The sequence below is a fragment of the Erinaceus europaeus genome, chromosome 20 (genome assembly GCF_950295315.1).
Source record: "Erinaceus europaeus chromosome 20, mEriEur2.1, whole genome shotgun sequence".
NCBI lineage: Eukaryota > Metazoa > Chordata > Mammalia > Eulipotyphla > Erinaceidae > Erinaceus > Erinaceus europaeus.
Window position 1 is genome coordinate 48,839,718 of NC_080181.1, and position 21,316 is coordinate 48,861,033.

The 21,316-nt window shown below is 41.2% G+C and overlaps 1 long non-coding RNA gene across 1 annotated transcript in view; it reads left to right on the forward strand.

Moving 5' to 3' along the window:
• Positions 1 to 21,316, forward strand: part of LOC132534859 (uncharacterized) — a 538,114-nt gene that overhangs the window by 83,316 nt on the left and 433,482 nt on the right. The window contains exon 10 of the long non-coding RNA XR_009546598.1: positions 10,412 to 10,512. This is a non-coding gene — a long non-coding RNA (uncharacterized LOC132534859). The remainder of the gene's footprint in view (positions 1 to 10,411; positions 10,513 to 21,316) is intronic.

The window sequence follows — 21,316 nt, forward strand, 5'->3', positions numbered from 1 at the left end:
AATGAGAGGGGGCAGGGAGTGGTGCACCCAGTAAGAACACCTAGTACAAAGTTCAAGGACCTGAGCAAGAACCTCTGCTCCCCACCTGCAGGGGAAGCGTCACTACTGGGGAAGCAGCGCTTCAGGTGTGTTTTTCTCTCTCTCCCTCTCTCCCTCCTTCTCCTCTCTCAATTTCTCTCTGTCCTAGCCAATAAAATGGAAAAAATATGGCCACAGGATCAGTGGATTCATAGTGCTGGTACAAAATAATACTAACAACAACAACAACAATACAACCAAACATTTCTGAACCTGTTCCCTAGAGATTCCATCTCAAGAGTCTGGGGTGGGGGTGTGTGCTGCTTATGTTTGGAGCAAAGGCTCCAGATGATAGGAATCAGACAGGTAGGGTAGGGGGCTGCTTGTCCAGCTGTGTTTTCCCCTTCTTGGCATGGTAAAAGAGGAGGACCTTTGTCACCCTTGGAGTTTGTTTGCAAAGCACATTCTCAGGACCCTTCCCAGACCTGCTGACACAGAGGCTCTGGACAGGAGACACTGGAGCTGTTATTTGAGCCGCCTCTATTCGGTGATTCCAACTGGTTCCCAAGGTTTTGAGAACCAGAACTAGAGCCTCAGAGATCTTTGTGTCTGAGAGACTTGTAACCCCAGGCTGTCCTCTGTCCTCTCGGAGGCTGCTAATATGGGTGGTTTGCTCCTCACGCTGTTTAAGATGCTGCAATGTGCAGAGAGACTTGTGCTCTTAGCCTGTCTCCATAACCACCTCACTGTGAGTTGTTTGCGCTCCACTAGGTCTTCCTAAGTGGTGCTGAAGTCTGAGTGGTTTGGATTCTAGCAAGGAGAAGAAACATGCGTTTTTGTCTCCTGTGTAAAGTAGAAGGGGAAGGGCTAGGTAGTGGTGCACCTGGTTAAGTGCACGTTACGGTGTACAAGGACCCAGGCTCAAGCTCCCGGTCCCCACCTGCAGGGGGAATGCTTCATAGTGGTGAGGCAGGACCACGGCATCTCTCTCTGTCTCTCTCCCTCTCTATCTCTCCCCTCCCCTTCTCAATTTCTCTCTGTCTCTATCCAGTAATAAGATAAATTAAATTCTTAAAACCATAAGAGGGAGAAGTAGATCTCAAAGGCAAAAAGGAATCTACAAGGAAAAAACAATGCCGTGTAACATTCATTTATTAACAAATATAATTTGTATTCATCTGAACATGTACTACCCAGGGGCTTTTTCTTAGATTCAGGAGCTCTACTCTAAAAGAAAAAACATTCATGGAACAAATAAGTGCCACAGTGAAGACAGGGGAGTATCCATAACCCCAAGCCCCCATATCACAAGAAGGAGAGAATGGACAACCTCCTGGCAGTGGGGTTAGGAATTCCTCCTAGTGCATCTGAAAGTCTGACTGAAGGGGCAGCCCAGGGCTCCCTGGACTTTGAAAAGAGGTGGCCTAGTCTGCTGGACAGGCTGTAGGTGTAAAGCAGCATTTCCCAGAGTATGTTGCAAGGAGCAATGCCAAGGTTCAAGATCAAGTGAGAAACTCAAGGTTAAACTGAATTAAAGGGCATTGTTTATATCACTGGCTTCTGACACTTTACTAGGCAGTGTCATTCTCCACGAAAGGGTTACCCGGTGGTGTTGATCAACACAATCCTTTTATAGAGGAGCCTCTTGTGGAATTAGTGTCTCAGCGAGCAACTTTTAGGAGACAGGCCTTCAAATCTTTTAAGATGGTCAACAGCTGTCAGGAGTGTATAGTTCTTCTGCGAGCCACGCAAGAAGGAAACCCTTTGTTATAACTCATTAAACATTCCGTGGATATCTTCCACATTAATTATATGGTGGCTCAAAGCCAACGAGAAGGTTTATGTAACCATCATCAAAGAGTTAAATAAGTTGTCCAGCTGTTGATGGTCTGGTTAAATCATCCTGGAATTGTTGGCTTATCTCCCAGAACAGGTACTCATTAAAATAAATAAATAAATAAATAAATAAATAAATAAATAAATAAATTTTAAAAAGGAGGAGAAGAAAAAAGAAAGAAGGAAACCTGTATTTCACTTGTATGAATGCATTGTATTTTTGCAAATGAGGGATTCTGTGGCAGCTCCTGAGGGGTAGCTAGAAACTTCTTATGCAAGCAGATGTGTGGCTAGCCAGATGTGGGGAAGACCTGCCCCACCCCTTCAACAGTATCGCCCTGACTGTACCTCCCTGAGTTCTGGATAGCTGGGGCTGGGGTAAGCATCTTTGCTACCATTCTGGCTATTGCAGGAGGTCTGAGGAGGTTGGAGTTCTGGCCAAAAGAGATTGGGAAGCACCCCTTCATTGTAGAACTTTTTCTCTTGAAGTTCTTGGCAAAGCTGCGCATTAATGCCAAATGTTAACTCTTGCTAGGGACATGGTGTCTTATAAACGTCATGAAAGAAGATCATTTTTTTTCTTGCAGAAGCGAAGGTACTTTTACAGCCATGTGATGGACTAGATGAGTTTCCCAAATCCCATCTGTAGGTCACACCCTTGCCTATAAATTCTTTCTTTGCAGAAAATCACTCCACCTCTTACCCTCTTCCTTCCCCCTGCCTCCCACATTGTTACAAGAGGGGCAGAAGGAATTCTCACATGGAAGAAAGAATGGAACTCAGTAGATAATCGAAAAAATACACAAAGTTCAAAAGAGAAAAAAGAAAAAAAAAAAAAACAGCAACCCAAACAAATAAATGACCCTAAACACGAAACATTCTCATGTCTGGGTTCCAAGATTTCTCATCTTCCCTGTGTGCTCTCCTTTAAGTGGATACGAGACTCAGAGCACCACATTCAGCTAAGCCTCTGACTCTGATGTAGAAATGATAGACCAGACTCAGCACAGGGAGGTCTTTAAGCCCCTCCCCAGCTCCTCTGTGAATATCTCCTGTTGACATCACATGTGCTTCCCAGCTTTGCAGGAGAGGTGAGTCTCTCTACAGCATCACAGTGGAGAGCAGAACCAGTTCAGCGTCGCTGACTGAAGTCTACCTACCAGTCCTCTGGGTTTGTCCTAGAGTTGAATATCCCTCCCCTTTCGATTCTTCTGAAATGTTTTGAATTAAAATAGCTTACTCAAGGTCACTGAAGGCATATGGTCCTGCTCAAGACTTTAAACAAAACATTAGTTTTTACAACCTTTTGTAATTTGCTATTGTATACAACATGGTTCTATGCAGAGTTTCTGTAATCTCTCCGGTGGGTGACAGAAATATGAGAAGCAAATTTATAAGCCATTTAGCCAAGCATTGAATCAATTTCATGCATAGGAAATAACTCCGATGACTTTGCTTTATCAATCTTTCTCTCCTGGAGGAATCCAGTCACAATGATCTCTAAACATTGGCTGGGGGTGAAGGTGGGGGGCAGGGGAGGCTGGGCCAGGAGCAGGGGCAGGGTTGGGGAGGAGTTGGGCATAGAGTGTGTCTGTCCTCTGATGCATTTGAAATGACAGGGACTTCTGAAGTCTGTCTAGCAGGGCTGCCAGAGTCTATCTATGCATTTTCTGGAGCCTGTTAATGTATTTCAGAAAGAAAGCACTGGCCTAATGTTTAGAGGAAGTTTTCAAGGCCTTTTGCTGCAAAGTTATTCATTAAACACCCTTTCTCTCAGAGTGGCTCTCACATGCTCAGTCTCTGTTCACCTTTTGGCTCAAAGGAAAAACAATCATAAAAACAAAAACCTCTTGCAGTGGTCATTACTTCCTGAAACTATGCAAAAATACACGAAATTGTAAAGGAATCAAAACAGTGATTATAATCCCTGTCTGTTCCTCAGGATCTTTAGGGAGAGCTAGTTTTTAGCACTTTTCTGACTATTTGGTCTGTTTTTTTTTTTTCAGGACTCATGTTCTGATTCTCTTTTGCATTGCCTGAAAGAGAGATCTGACTCTTAGGCTCTCGTGTGAGTTGATGTTTTCTGTTCTGTTCCGCACTAGAATCTCTCTTGTAACACATCACTCCAAATGCCATTGAGTTCTTGAGTGAGAAAGTCCTGAGGGAGTGGAAGGAGTTCTTGCAGTAATCACTATCTGCTGAACTGCACTGAAATCACAGGAGCTCTTCCTTGTCCTCTCAGATTGGAACTCTCACATAAAGGCGCTGTCAATGTAGCTTCTAATTTGGAAAATCATTTGCTTCCAAACCAAGAAGAACATCTTAGTGAATCAATTCTAATCTCGGTCATGTAGTTCTGATTTTCAATCCACTGGGTTCATGTCTCTCATCGCTGGAGGAGGTGATATTTCACGCTCCCTTTCAAGCAGGCTGCGAACCAAGGATGTTCTAGCATTGGCTTTCAGTGACATGCCATTTGATATTCATTTTGCCAGGCTATTAAGCTGGGAGGGGCATGGTTTTCTTGAACAAAATTGCTTTGCTAATTCTCCATAAAATTGGCGGTTTCAATACTGATTGACTAGTGGGTGATTTGCTTGTCTATGTACAAATATGGAATGTGTCTATTAAGACATCACTCTCCATCCACATATCACAGATCCATCCATCTATCCATCCATCCACCCATCCATCCAACCATCCATCCATCCATCCATCCATAATCTATCCATCTATAATCTATCATCCATCCATCCATCCATCCATCCATCCATTTACCCATTTATCCATTTATAATCCATAATTCGTCCATCCATCTATATACATCCATCCATCTATCATCCATCCATCCATCCACCCATCCATCCATCCATCCATCCATTACTATTTAGTGATTGACTCCTGGATAAAACAAGTGCACTGCTGAATTTCTAAGAAAAAAATAAATACTTTAAATTTTAAGTTTTTGTTCTCTTATTCTCGGCCTCACTCTTGGAAATTCTCAGGGTCACTTAAATATAAAAACTATCTTATTGAAAAATATCTTTGGCGTGAGATTAGATATTAGGCTTAGCAGATGGCCCAATGGGTAGAACACTGATCTTGCATATATAAAACACTGGATTTAACCCCTCCAGCACTACACATGATGAATGGTACTCTTCTTTCTCTCTCTTTCCCTCCTCCTCTTTTCTACAGAAGGTGTGACACTAAAAGATGGAGGAGAAAAGCAATTCCTTAAGACCAAGATATTTAAAACTGTTCAGTAATGTTTGAAACACAAAGTAATTGCTTCACATTCATTCTTCTTGCATATGTTAAAGTATTCTGGGACAAGAGTCACCATAACATCTAACCCCAGATATTTTTTTTAATTTATAAAATGGAGATATTGACAAGACCATAGGATGAGAGGGGTACAATTCCTTTTCCTCAAGATTATTTTGGCAATTCTAGGTGTTTTCTGGTTCCAGATAAATGATTGCAGTTTATGTTCTATTCTCTTAAAGAAACTTGGTGGAACTTTGATGGGTATTGCGTTAAACTTGTATATGGCTCTGGGGAGAATATTCATTTTGATGATATTAATTCTTCCAATCCATGAGCATGGGATGTCTTTCCATTTCTTGGTGTCATTTTCTATTTCCTTGAATAGTGGCCCATAGTTTTCAGTATACAAGTCGTTCACTTCTTTGGTCAACATACAAGTCTTTTACTTCTTTTCCTAGATATTTTATTGATTTTGCTGTGACAGTGAATGGGAGTGATTTCTGGATATCTTCTTCTTCAGATTTAGTGTTTGCATAAACAAATGCCACTGATTTTTTTGTACATTGACTTTGTAGCCTGATACCTTGCTATATTGCCTAATAAATTCCAGTAGTTTTCTGCTGGATTCTTTATGTTTTTCTATGTATACTCTCATATCATCTGCAAATAGTGAGAGCTTGACCTCTTCCCTTCCAATCTGTATTCCTTTGATTTCTTTCTTTTGCCTGATTGCTATGACAAGAACTTCCAATACTATGTTGAAGAGTAATGGTGATAATGGACAGCCCTGTCTAGTCCATTGAGTATGATGTTGGCTGTAGGTTTGCTACATATAGACTCCACTATCTTGAAGAATTTCCCATCTATTCCCATTTTTTGTAGTGTCTTGAGCATGAATGGGTGTTGGATTTTTTCAAAGGCTTTCTCTGCATCTATTGAGATAATCATGTGGTTTTTGTTTTTGCTTTTATTGATGTGGTGAATGACATTGATTGACTTACATATGTTGAACCAGCCTTCATTCCTGGGATAAGTCCCACTTGGTCATGATGAACAATCTTTTTGATATACTGCTGTATCCGGTTGGCCAGGGTCTTGTTTAATATTTTGGCATCTATGTTCATCAGAGATATTGGTCTGTAGTTTTCCTTTTTTGTTGTGTCCCTATCTGCTTTTGGTATCAGGGTGATGTCAGCTTCAAAGAAGGTGGAATGGAGTGTTCCTGTTTCTTCGATCTTGTGGAAGCTTTAGAAGTATGGGTATTAGCTGTTTCCTGAAAGTTTTGTAAAATTCGTTTGTGAAGAATTTGTTTGGTCCAGGACTTTTGTTGTTGGAAGAGGGGTACAATTCCACAAAATTCCCACCACCAGAACTCTGTATTCCATCCCCCCTTTTCCTTGAAAGCTTTCCTATTTTTTAACCCTCTAGAAGTATGGATCCAGTGTCAAAATGGGGTGCAGAAAGTAGTAGGTCTGGCTTCTGTAATTGCTTCCCTGCTGAACATGGGTGTTGGCAGGTCAGTCCATACTCCCAGCCTGTCTCTCTCTTTCCCTAGTGCTTTTTCCACTTTCTTTGTGACATCACTGTTAGCCAAAGTGTGCACATTGCTATTCCTTCTCCCATCCAGATGACCTCTGAAACATGTACCCTATTGGACGTAATACTGCTTACTCAATATTTTCACTTATCAGTGTCTTGGAGCTAGTAAAATGGGCCACATCATTCTTTCTTAACTGTTGCCTTGATTGCCCACGTTGTTGCTATGGAGTCTTCTTGGGGTCATTTCTATACAAGGTTTCTCTGGGATCCCACCACTTTTTCATGACTATACACAGCCCTGGAGTGAGTATCCTTGGACATACTACCTTATGCTCTCACTTGTTCATGTATGTGACACTCATGTGCTTTGGGGTAGTTTTCTTTTCTAATATTTATTATACAAAGACAGACAGAAATTGATGGGGAACGGAGAGAGAAAGAGAGACACATCTGTCATACTTTTTCACCACTCATGAAGCTCTCCCCTTACAGGTGGCTTCAAGGGCTTGAACCTGGGTCTTATGCTTGGCAACAAGTTATCTCTACCTCCACCTGACCGGCTATGGAATATTATTTTGGCATGCGCACTTCAGATACTATTACTGGGTATGCATATTTCATGTTTTAATAGTTTCTTCCAAATGATCCAGGTACTTTCTATTGAAAGTCCTTTCACAACCTCCAATCCAACTTCTCAAGTTGACTCAGATCCTTGGCCACCCCTGACCTCTGGGGATAACTTTGCCTTTGCTTCTCTGATGAGGGCCTTTCTCAGTGAGCTTTCAACATTTCTAGCCAAACAGATGTTGAGAAATGGGGCTGTTTAGGTTTACTGAGTAAGCCAGTCATTCAGAGATGGGAAAGCTTGAGGCTAAAGTAGCAGATCAGGGGCCGGGTGGTGGCACGACTGGTTGAACTCACAAGTTACAATGCGCAAGGACCCAGGTTCAAGCTCCCAGTCTCCACCTGTAGGGGAAAGCTTTGTGAGTGGTGAAACAAGTCTGCAGGTGTCTGTCTGTCTCTCTCCCGCTCTATCTCCTCCTTCCTTCTTGATTTCTGGCTGCCTCTATCCAATAAATAAAGATTGAAAGAAGGAGGAGGAGGGGAAGGAGAAGGAGATGGAGGAGGAGGAGGAGGAGGAGAAGGAGATGGAGAAGGAGGAAGAGGAGGAGGAGGAGGAGGTGGAGAAGGAGAAGGAGATGGAGAAGGAGGAGATGGAGAAGGAGGAGGAGATGGAGAAGGAGGAGGAGGAGGAGGAGGAGGAGGAGGAGAAGACCAAAGCAAACTTACTCATTTGCCCACAAGGCCACCTTTCTACTTCACACTGGTTGTTCAAGTTCAAATAATTGTCTCAGCCAGTTACATACCCAAGTCTTGAGCTGTTTTAGTAGATAGTCTTATGACCAAGTGGTGTTTGCTCAGGTATTAGAATCCAGGAAGGAGATTGCCCTGGGAACAACAGGCCGAGAACTTTCCTTGTCTCCTACACCCTTGATCTTCTGTAGTAGCTGACACAAGCATCTTGCTCTCCATTCCTCTTGCTGTGTTTACTTTCAGACCTCCTCACCTGTCTTTCAATGTTCTGATTTCTTAGTCCCAGCTGGCTTGTCTGTCTTCCATTCATTCCGTCTAGCTAATTCTTAGGGAGCATAGATCTGGTTTCGATTTGCTCGAAATGATTTGTTGAAAATCATTTCTTACCAAGACTTTTCACCCTGCCACTCAAAGTTCTCCCTGACTTGTCCCCGAACCAGCCCTTTAAGATCACTTACATCTCCCTCTTCTTATATCTTTGACTTAACAAAATAAATGGTGGTGCTTCTAGACTTTTCTGCTTCTTTGCTTATTTATTTATTTTGGATAGAGACAGAGAGGATTTGAGAAAGAGGGGTGAGAGATAGAGAGAACCCTGCCTCACCACTTGTGAAACACCCTTCTCCCCTTGCAGGTAGGGACTGGGGGCTTAAACCTGGGTCCTGGTGCTCTGTGTCTGCTCTTCTTATGGTCTAGAATACCAAAGAAGACCCTGCCTTCAAAGTCAGGCCACCCTGTGAAGCTTCCTCTCTGTCTCCCTAATGCTCCATTTAAACCAGTGCTATTGGAAAGACAAGAACAGGAATTTGAACCGAGGAGGGGAAGCAGAGTTAGATGTTGACTGAGTTCCCAGTAAAATGAAATGGGATAAGGTATAGTCTCAGTAAAGGTCAAGTAGGTTTTAAGTGACAGAGTGATGTGTTTTCCATTCTGTCATCTAAAATGTGAGAATGTAACCAAACTGCAGCTGTATTCCAGTGTAAGATTACAGAAGGTCTCTCTGCTTGGCTCTATTTGAGTACAAGCATCTGATCAGGAAATGGCCAACTATGTAACCCATGAATTGTTTGTAACACAGAACCTTTAACTCCGATGCAGTTGGCCCCATGTATATTAATAACATATTTAGTCTACCGTATCTAGTATAAGTCACAGATGAAATGATACTCTGGGGTCTCTTAGTAGAACATGTACTGTCAGCTGATTTTCTTAAAGATAAAATATTTGATTTTATAGTTTTTGTTACACTATTTTTTTTTGTCTATCAACCCTTGAGAATTCTGGTATATACATACTTATAAACAGTCTAATGGTAGTTAAAACATAATTCTGGGCATGGACTAGCTTTTTATTTTCTTCAAGGATACTTGTCAAATATTGGAACCGAGTCTTTAACGTCTCTAAAATTAGCTTTCAGAACTTGTTTCCAGCAACTACAAACATATGTCCAAGAGAAGTAGATGGACAACATACATACAGAATGTCAATATTGAAACGTTACATATGTATTAAAAATGCTATGAGATCCATGGCAGTGTTGGAAAAGGTTATTGATAGACCCCCAGGAGCCTGATTATTCTCTGTCAAATCTGATAGGACTGTATATAAATCACCCAACATTTCTGGTCCTCTCACACCAGTAGCAAAACTTTTTTTTTCCATGTATGAAGTGTTCAGCATACTTGGGAGAGTATCATTATTTGTGATAGACAATTACAGAACTTAAAAAAAATTTTTATTATCTTTATTTATTTATTGGATAGAGACAGTCAGAAATCGAGCGGAAGGGAGAGACAGAGAGGGAAAGAGACAGAGAGACACCTGCAACCCTGCTTTACCACTCGCAAAGCTTTCTCCCTGCAGGTGGGGACCAAGGGCTTGAACCTGGGTCCTTGCGCATCGCAACATGTACGCTCAGCCAGGTGCATCACCACCCGTCCCCCAGAACTTTTTTCATTAAGGAAAATTAACACCCAGAATGAAATGAATGTGTACACATATTCTCCCTGTGGTGGTGACTCTTTCCAGTGTATAAACATTGCTCACATCCCTCCCCCCCCCCCCCCCCCGCCACCTCCTCACCCTTGCTTACATGATGCTAAGCGGTGACCCTGTTATTCCTGAGTTGCCGCTCAGGTTGGTGGGACTTGTTCTTTTTTGTGTTGTTCAAACCCATTGTGAAAGCAAAGTGCCCTCCACCTTTTGTTGATTGGTGACTAATAAGAATTGTAGTTTCTGGTCCTCTTTGACTTGGGCCAACCGAGAAGCCAATGAGTGCTTGTTGAGTTTGCCTGCTGTAGCTGGTACTGTGAAATCAGCCTTCCTGTCGTGCCTTGCTCACTCGTACCATTCTTTGTCTAATCATTATTTTCTCTCATGAATTTCAAAGGGAAGAGATATGGACAACTGATGTTTCTTTCTCTCCTTTTTAAAGGTTAGTTGAACAAACTGAAGACTTGGAGGAAAACCAGCTGACATATTTAAGCATGGACTCTCTCAGGGGTGCAGATTCATAGACCAGTGAACTGAAAAAAGGTGAGTGTGAGAGAGACAGAGGGTTAATGTGTGTTATGATGGTCTGGTCTGACCTCCTCTTCTGGCATTACTTACTTCCTGCTGGATGAACTGTGGTAAGTTAACGCTCCTCTTTGGGCTTTAGTTCCACTCTCTTTCTCTCTCTCCCTGTCTTTTACTCTCTGTGAGAAGATAACTAAAGAGACATTCAATTCTACCAGCACCTATAGTTAGGAACAGAAATCTTTGTTTTGTTCTTCAGCTTTCTCCAAAGCCCCTAGAATCATAACCAGCTTACATCAGGTCTCAGTTGGTGTTTGTGGAATGACTAGCTTCCTGCCAGAGTGACAGAAAACACATCAGCCATTTTTTTTTAATCCCCTTCAGACTCCTCAAAAAATCTGTCTACAGGGGAACTGAGACACAATCAATAGTTTACCAGGTAGAGCATATACTTTAACATCAAGGCTGGGCTTTGAACCCACTGCCAGCCCCATGGGAGCATTGTGCAGAGGGGAAGCTTCACAAGCAGCGGGTCGTGCTGTGCTATTACCCCTTCTTTCTGACTCTCCATTTCTCACTCTCTCTCAACTTCTGTCTGGAAAAAGGGAAACCAAACCAAAACCAACAAATTTGCTGACTTACTGGGAGTATTGCTGTTGGGGAGATATGAAACTTTAGGCCACACAATCAAGTCTTTCTACGTTCGCTGTGGATGTTCACATCATTTCAGGTGTTGATTGACTTGAGCTGAAGTAGATGCAGCAGTCTGATGCCTCAGCCAAGCTTGGTCTTGTCTTCTTCTTCTTCCTCCTCCTCCTCCTCCTCCTCCTCCTCCTCCTCCTCCTCTCCTTCTCCTTCTCCTCCTCCTCCTTCTCCTTCTCCTTCTCCTTCTCCTTCTCCTTCTCCTTCTCCTTCTCCTTCTCCTTCTCCTTCTCCTTCTCCTTCTCCTCCTCCTCCTTCTTTTAACTTTGCTGTTTACAAAACAGGGTATTTCATGGGTGCAATTTATACACTGAATAGAAGAGGGCTATTCTCAATATTATCTTTATCTCCTAGACATAAATAACAAACAACTCCAGTAATCAAAATTTATTACAAAAGTAATAGATTTTGCCAGAGTTTATGGATTGCAGTGCTGAGATAACACTGACTTCCAAGGATACATGCCAGGATTTCTAGTTTGGTTTTGTTAGGTGAGGGAAAGACACACTACTGTATTTCTCTCTCTCTCTCTCTTTTACTGCATTCAAGAAATTAATTTTCATAAATAAAATTGTTTACACCAGCTTCTAATCAGAGAATTGAAATTATCTGCAGCAACGTAACCACTAAAACTGTGTATACTATGAAAATATTTCAATAATTAATGCATGCTCCATCTAGAGTAATTGACAGGAGGTCATAAATGTAATGGGCCATCTGTGTTTGATTTGCCCATGAAAATACTTAAAGGGATAGGCAGGTAATTCAAGCCTCTCTGGCAAGGAATATTAGGTGCAACTTCTTCAAATGGAAGAATCAATTAGGAGCCTGTCTGCTTTCTTTCCTTCTTTGCTTCCTTCTTTCCTCTTTTCTTTCATTTTCCTCTTTAAGCTATGTTTTTTTCCCCCATATTTCTAGTTGAGATATGCACTCCTCCCTACCCACCCCGGATAGTGATAGAGAACCAGAGGAGGCAGAGAGAGCATGAAAGAAACCCCAGCACCTGAAACTGCCTTCCATGTGGTGGGGACTGGGCTCAAACCTGGGTCACACGCACAGCAAAGCAGTGCACTATCCAACTGAGTCATTTTGGCAGTAGAAAATTCTAGAAGTCTCTTAGAATTGATGTCTATGTGCTTTCCTGACCATTTCAAGAGTGACTTGAAAGTCATTTCTGATTAAAACCGTTCAGAGCCCACCCCTATGCTAGGACTCTACTATTTACTTCTACACAGTCTGACCATTGCAACAACAACAACAACAACAACAACAACAACAAATTTTTTGGTAGCTTTTCCTCTTCTATCAGTAAACATACAAACAAAACCCTGCTTAGATATGGCAATGAAGAATTGGGCCATTCTGGAACTTTAGTAAGAGGCTTAGAACTCATCCCCATGGGAGTCAGCCAGATTCACTCACCATATTTCTGGATGTACATAGTTTTGGTAGCCATCAGAAGAGTTTCTAGAATGTTCCGTGAGATGAAACTAGACTATTGTATAATTGCCTAGCATGCTCCTGAGAATCTAGTCCCATACGATTCATTCAAGAACGTATATTCAACTGGAACTAGTTATTATCTCTCATCTTATTATGCCATTTATCGATATGATCTATCTATATGACTATCTATAATGTTCCCTGACTGACTGGCAGAACTCAATTAATAAGATCTCTCTGATCTCTTGAGTTTTATGTTTTAATGAATACATTTTTCCTTAGAGTCTCCTAAGTGTTCTAAACTCTACACCCAGGGAAACTAAGCACCTAAATGCATATGTCTTCTTATGTTGTCTGCTTTTGAGAATGAAATCTCCCAATCACTCAAGAATCTTTTTTTTTTTTAAATTTCTTCATTAGGGGATTAATGGTTTACAGTTGACAGTAAAATAGTTTGTACATGCGTAACATTTCCCAGTTTTCCACATAACAATACAACCTCCACTAAGTCCTCTGCTATCATGTTCCAGGACCTGAACCCTCCCCCTTTCCCACCCCCAGAGTCTTTTACTTTGGTGCAATACACCAACTCCAGTCCAAGTTCTGCTTTGTGTTTTCCCTTCTGGTCTTGTTTTTCAACTTCTGTTCATGAGTGACACCATCCCATATTCATCCTTTTGTTTCTGACTTATCTCACTTAACATTATTCCTTCCAGCTCCATCCAAGATGGACCGAAGAAGGTAAAATCACCATTTTTAATAGCTGAGTAATATTCCATTGTGTATATAGACCACAACTTGCTCAGCCACCCATCTGTTGCTGGGCACCTGGGTTGTCAAGAATCTAAATTTACCCTAGACTCTTCCCTTCCTTTTCCCTACATTTCTGTCAATATTAATGACTCGCTCGTCTTCCTTCTCCCAGCAGCCTTAACTCAGTTTCTAATACTGTCTGATGTCACAATTCCCAGTATTGACTTCTTTTTCTAAAAAAACGTATTTTTATTTATTTATTTTTGGATAGAGCAGAGAGAAATTGAGAGGGAAGGGAAGGGGGAGAGAGAGAGAGAGAGAGAGAGAGAGAGTGAGAGAGAGAGATGCAGCCCTACTTCACCACTTGTGAAGCTTCCCCCATGCAGGTGGGGGCATGCAGAGGGCTAGTGCACTGTAATGTGTGCACTTAACCATGTGAGCCACCACTGGTCCCACAGTATTAACTTCTTTGTCAATCTCTCCTTCCTGCCACTGTTTTTTAAAATTTTTTATTTATTCCCTTTTGTTGCCCTTGTTTTATTGTTGTAGTTATTATTATTGTTGTTAATGATGTTGTTGTTGTTGGATAGGACAGAGAGAAATGGAGGGAGGAGAGGAAGACAGAGAGGGGGAGAGAAAGATAGACACCTGCAGACCTGCTTCACCGCCTATGAAGCAACTCCCCTGCAGGTGGGGAGCTTAGGGTTCAAACCAGGATCCTTTTGCCGGTCCTTGCTTTGCGCCACGTGCACTTAACCCGCTGCACTACCGCCCGACTCCCTCCTGCCACTGTTAGCATGGTATTTCCACCTCAGAACACAAGTAGTTGTGTCATCTCCCTGTAAGAAGTCCTTATTGTGAATGTTCTACAATTGCCTCAGAGACCAAAACCAAACTTCTTAACATGGCCATGTCCAAGAAAGACTTGGAACCCTAGAAGGATCTGATGGTGTTGCCTCACGCAGAACTGTATTCCAGGAATGTCATGAGACCTTAGTGTCTTTGAACTTGCAGCTGCCACTGCTGGAATCCTTGGAATTGGTCTCTTACTCTCACTTTACAGATCAAGCCGGGCCTTTGCCAGATTATACCTTTTATACACCATTTCCCATGCTGTTAGTGGTTTCTTTTCAGAACATTCAGGGTTTACCTCTATGGTAGCATGACGCAGACCAGTTCGGCTGCCTCAGGTGGACACACAGAATCTGCCTATGGGAAGCGTATTGAAGGTGTATTATGTGATTCACATAATACACCTGATAGAGTTTACACGTGATACACGTGATAGAGTTTCAAGCCAGCTCTTGTGAAACTTTGTCTTTAAGAGGGGTTAGAAATGGAATTGGTGTATTGCACCAAAGTAAAAGACTCTGGGGAGGGGGTGGGTGGGGGTAGAGAATACAGGTCCAAGAAGGATGACAGTGGACCTAGTGGGGGTTGCATTGTTATATGGGAAACTGGGGAATGTTATGCATGTACACACTATTGTATTTACTGTTGAATATAAAACATTAATTCCCCAATAAAGAAATTTTAAAAAAAGAGGGGTTAGCAATAATACAGTTCTTTCTTCTTCTTTCTTTCACCCTGTTATTTATTTGGTAGCTGTTATTTATTTGAAACTGGTTGCTAAATCACCCCTATACTTATTTTTACTGATGTATGCTTCTTAAATGGTCTTAATTTTAAATCATTTCTAAATTATTATCTTTAATCATTTTTTTTATTTGGGAAGCAGTAACTTACAAGACGGTTGCTGTCATATGTATACACTTTCTTTGTGTGTGTACAATTTCTTTGTGGGGGGCTTATTATTTTTCTTTTTTATGCATACAATTTCTAATCTCCCCATCACAGTTGTCTGTACACCACTCCCACCACCAACTTAAGTCCTTCACCATCATGAACTGCGTCCCCGGTGCCCTCTTAGCTCCCTTCCAGTCACTTCTGCCAGTAGCAGACCACACCCAGCCTAATTTTACTTCTTTTTTTAAAAAAAAATTTAAATTTAGTTTTACTTATTTTCCCTTCTGTTGCCCTTGTTTTTTTATTGTTGCTGTAGTTATTATTGTTGTTATTGATGTCTTTGCTGTTACATAGGACAGAGAGAAATGGAGAGAGGAGGGGAAGACAGAGGTAGAGATACAGACAGACACCTGCAGACCTGCTTCACCACCTGTGAAGTGACTCCTCTGCAGGTGGTGAGCTGGGGCTCGAACCAGGATCCTTATGCCGGTCCTTGTGCTTCATGCCACATGTGCTTAACTCACTGCACTACTGCCTGACTCCCCAGCCTAAGTTTCACCCTGTGTTTTACCATTCTTTCCTAGTTTCTTAATTTCCATCCATAAGTGAGATCCTTTGAGTATTTGTCTTTCTGGTTGATCTCATTTAACATGATTCCTTTAAATTTTATCCAGGGTGTGGCTAAGGAGAAGATTTAATTATTTCTTTTTTTAAAAAAACATTTTATTTATTTATTTATTATTGGGTAGAGACAACGGGAAATTAGAGGGGAGGAAGAGGTAGAGAGGGCAAGAGACAGAGAGACACCTGCAGCCTTGCTTCACTACTCTTGAAGCTTTCCCCCTGTAGGTGGGGACCAGGGACTTGAACCTGGGTCCTTGTGCACTGTAATGTGTGTGCTTAACCAGGTGTGCCACTGCCTGGCCCTGATTTAATGATTTCTTATAGCTGAGTAGTATTCCACTGCCACAGATTCCTTAGTCACTCATCCTTTGTTGGACATCTAGGTTATTTCCAAGTTTGGGCTGTTACTAATGATGTTGCTATGAACATAGGTGTACATAGATCTCTTTGAGTAGATGTTTTTGGTTTCCCTTGGATACATTCCCAGGAGAGGAGTTTCCATATCATAAGGTAGCTCCATTTCTCATGGACTGAGGAGTCTCCAGAATCTTTCCTATAGGAATGAACCATTGTACATTCACATCAGCAGTTTAGGAGTGTTCCTTTTCTCCCATATTTTTTGACAACACTTGTTTTTGTCTCTTCTAATGAATGACATTTTTACAGCTGTAAATCAGTACACTTCATTATTATCTCTACTTGCTTTTCTCTGATAATCAGCGACTCTGAGCATTTTTTTTATGTTTGTTGTCTATCTGAATATCTTCTTTGATGAAGATTCTATTCATATCCTTTATCTATTGTTCAGTGGTATTTTCTTTCTTTTTTCTTGTTCAGTTTTATGAACTTTGCATATTTTGGTGATTATCTCTTTGTCTGATGTTTGGTGTGGAAAGATTTTCTTCCACTTAGTAGGGTGTGTTTTCGTTTTGAGTGATGATACCTTTGGCTGTGCGGAAAATCTTCAGTTTGATGCAGTCCCATTGGTTTAATTTTTGTGTCTGTTTACCTTGTCACTGGACTTGGGTTTTCATAAATGTTTGTGAAGCAAACATTGTTAAGTGTCCTGTCAATGTTCCTTCTGTTCATTTGATGGTTTCTCGTCTAATGTCCAAGTTTTTGGCCCATTTGGAGTCAGCCTGTGTGCATGGTGCTCTGTGGTGGTTCTGTTTCATTCTTCATCATGTTTCAACCCAACTTTCCCAGCACCATTTGTTGGAAAGACTCTCCTTTCATTAATGTTTGATATCACATTATAAAATGACTGTCTTTCGGTATAGAATGATTTTAGTTAAGTACCTTTTACTGTTCTGTCTTGTTGAGCCTTACAAAACAAGAAAAGAAAAAAAAAGCACTTTCTTAGAGCCTCTAAGAAAAGCACAAGAAAAAGATTAAATTCATTTTATTCTAATTTTTGCAGTATAGGGATAATATTTTTTTTAGTGCTATTGTGGTTTGCTACCTAATGTCAACCAGCTAAAAAAGAAGAAAAACAACAACTCCAACTCCAAACCAAGTTCTTCACGTATTTGACATTCCAGAGATACAATATCTGGGTGCTTAGCTGACATTTTCATGAGCACTTTTATTTTTAAACAGATACAACCTCTCTCTCTCTCACCTGTAGAAGTGAAGGGAATATCTGTCACGTTTTTCAATTAGCAAATATAAGTTTAAGGAAACCATAAACTCACCACTTCAGTATTTCCTGGTTAGGTGTTTTCTATCTTCTTAATATGTAAAATGTACTTCTGGAATGATAAAGACAATGAGAACTTTGCAGACCGTTAGTGAATGTTATAACGTGAAGCCAAGGGGGTAGTGTAAGTGACTACAGTTAAACTGGGAAGAACATGCCAGGTGAGTTAGCAACCTGCACTGTGGTGTTTTCAGAACTGAGGGCACTCAGGGTACTGTGCTCTGTAGGGTGATGCTGCAAGGGGTCAGAGGTGGGTGACTTGAGTCAGCCTTGGTTTCTCCTCATGTGTCAAGTGTATCAGGTGGATTTTGCCTTCAATATATAGCTGTTGTTGGCTTTATGCTGATGACAAGAAGAATCCTTACTTTGCTTTGTGTAGCTTGATGCAGACCCAAACATATACATACAAGGCAGGACTAGACTTTAAAAAAAATTATTTATTTTCCCTTTTGTTGCCCTTGTTGTTTTTATTGTTGTTGTAGTTATTATTGTTGTCATCGTTGTTAGATAGGACAGAGAGAAGTGGAGAGAAGAGGGGGAGACAAAGAGGGGAAGAGAAAGACAGACACCTGTAGACTTGCTTCACTGCCTGTGAAGCGACATCCCTGCAGTTGGGGAGCCAGGGGCTCGAACTGGGATCCTTAAGCCGGTCCTTGCACTTCGCGCCACATGCATTTAACCCACTGTGCTACCGCTCACTTCCCAGCCCTAGACTTTTGCCATCTATATGTTTCAAGTTGAGTGCAAACAATGGGAGGCACCTGAGGTGAAACAGCTGGCTATCAGAGGAGTTCACAGCCCGATGAGACAGCAGATTAAAAGGCTTAAGTGACGGGAGTTTCAGCTGGTTGAGAGAATGCCCCACTGCACTTTCTGCCCAAATGTAGTTTCTTTTATTGCTTTTCATTATTATGAAAGCAATGTGTAGTCATTACAGATTTTCAAGCCTACTTTATATGTGTGTAAATTGTGTTTTGGAAGAGAGAAATCAATTGGCTTTTAAGTGGAAAGGGAGTGGGAGACCAGACCTGCGTGCTATGCCTTCTCTTCTCGTCTGCCAAGGAGTAATCCTATCTCCATTGAACACTCACCTAATTTGGAGATGACAAAGATGCCTGTGCACATGTGAGCCTCTGAGTTAGATAATCTGTAAAATTTGCTTTTCTTATGACTGCTTAAACACTTTATTAGTGATTTAATAGTGCCTTATAAGATGATCGGGTGTCATTCCATGGCATATTTACCACCACAATTTTGTGTTCTTTTAGCCCCCAGTAGTAGTTCTTAAAAAGTCTTTTTTTAAATTTCTTTATTGGGGAATTAATGTTTTACATTCAACAGTAAATACGATAGTTTGTACATGCATAACATTCCCCACTTTTCCATATAGCATCACAACCCCCACTAGGTCCTCGGTCATCCTTCTTGGACCTGTACTCTCCCCCCACCCAAAAGAGTCTTTTACTTTGGTGCAACACGCCAACTCCAGTTCAGGTTCTACTTGTGTTTTCTCTTCTGATCTTGTTTTTCAACTTCTGCCTGAGAGTGAGATCATCCCGTATTCATCCTTCTGTTTCTGACAAAGTCTTAAAGATAGTTTGGCTAGTGTTTTGTTGTTACTGTTGCAGGTTAATATGTTTTCATTCTCCGTATTTCACAAATGAGTGAAGTCGTCTGGTAGTTGCCTTTCATGGCCTCCTGATTCCACGAAGCACGATCACCTCCCGTTCTATTCATTTTGTCCCGAAGGGTGCCATTTCATCATTTATACTGTAGAGCAGTATCCCATGGATTATATATCCCACGACATTTTTTTTTTTAAATCTAATCATCTCTTGATTGGCATCTAGGTGGCTATTTTATTTATTCTACATATATTTAATAAGGTTCTACCAAGCACAAGAAGCTATTTTAGAGGGTTTGGTATATATATATCATCATGATGTTTCTGATATTATAAATGAATCAAAGATAATACAAGTATTACACCCATGAAAGTGAGCTGCTAAGTCAACTATAGGAGTACAGCTAAAATGCATCATGGGAAGAGATATTTAAGCAAATGTACAACAAAAACATGTTACCTCCTGGATTTATCTTTGTAGTTAAAAAAAATGATTGAAAGTGTATTTTTAAAAAACATTCTCAAATTCAAAAGTAATAAAACAGTATGGAAGGAGGAAATCATTAAAGCTGAAAGCTAAAACTAGTGAAATAGAATATAAACATCAAAAATGGTAAATCAACTCAAAATTAGGCTCTTTGAAAGGTTAATGAGCTAGACACTACACTGTCATGCCTCATTACAGAAAAAAGAGAAAGAAAGTGAGATAATTCTAGCATTATAAAGAAAAAAAAAGAACTCAGACACAGGGACACTGATAAGACTTATTGGCAAAACTCTATAGGGAAACAAATTAAGCATCCTAGAAACAATGGGCCAGACAGTGGCGCACCTGGTCTAGTGCACACACTACAGTGCACAAGGACCCAGGTTCAAACCCCTGGTCCCCACCTACAGGTGGAAAGCTTCAGGAGTGGTGAAGCAGGGCTGCAGGTGTCTCTCTGTCTCTCTCCTCTTTATTTTCCCCTCCCCTCCTAATTTCTCTTGGACTCTATTCAATAAAAAACAAGGAATAATTTACTAATAAAAACATAAGCATTTAGGAATGAACTCATGAATAAAAGAACCAGAAAGCATGAGTTGATGACTTACTGTAGAAGGAGATTGGAAAGTAAAAGACCTGTCATTTAAAACGGCACAAGACCCAGATGATTTTACAGATGAGACACTTTAGTCTTTGGTCAAGGAGAGACAATATTTGATGATCAAATGAAAAAACACAGAGCTGTGAAGACACCTTGAATTAACAAACGCCAGCACATCAATCCGTGTATCAGAAGCATACGAACAAAGCTTTTTCTGATAGGAAGAGAGAGCCAGAGAAAGAGAAAGGGCCAATCACTACAGTACAGAATCTTCTTCCAATGTAGAAGAGGCTGAACTTGAACCTGGGTCTTATGTGTGGTTAAACAGGCACACTGTCCAAGGGAGTGTGCTGACCCCACTTCTCTTGTGGTTGTTCATAATGGCTGTAACAGAGGTCAGTGCATCCTCTGTTTCCCCCATGTGTATCTGTATATGCATATGTACATGTGTGTGTCTGCAGATATTATTAATCACCAAGATTATTGCTGGGGTTCAGTGCCCGCACAACTCCACTGCTACTGGCAGACCTCCCCCCCTTTCTTTTTTGCTAGAGGGTGTCAGAGAGAAGGAGAAAGAGACAGAAAGATGGAGTTAAACCTGTAGCATTGTTTCAAAGCTCATGAAGCTCCCCCCCGCCCTTGCAGGTGGGGAACCTGTGGCTTGAACTCTGAGCCTGGGAATGTCAACCAGATGTGCCACCACCTGGACTCCATCCCTTTGCCATTCTTTTTTAAAATTTTAAAAAAAATATTTATTTATTTATTTATTCCCTTTTGTTGCCCTTGTTTTATCGTTCTAGTTATTATTGTTGTTGTTGTTACTGATGTCGTTGTTGTTAGATAGGACAGAGAGAAATGGAGAGAAGAAGGGAAGACAGAGAGGGGGAGAGAAAGACAGACACCTGCAGACCTGCTTCACCGCCTTTGAAGCGACTCCCCTGCATGGGGGGAAACCAGGGGCTCAAACCAGGATCCATTTGCCAGTCCTTGCACCTTGCACCACCTACGCCTAACCCACTGCGCTACCGCCCAACTCCCCCATTGTCATTCTTAAACCTTGATTATTTATTTTTTTTGCCATGAGGTCTCCAGTGGAGTTTTTCTGTTTAAAATGTTATTTTCTTCCTCCCTTCCCTCCTTCCTTCC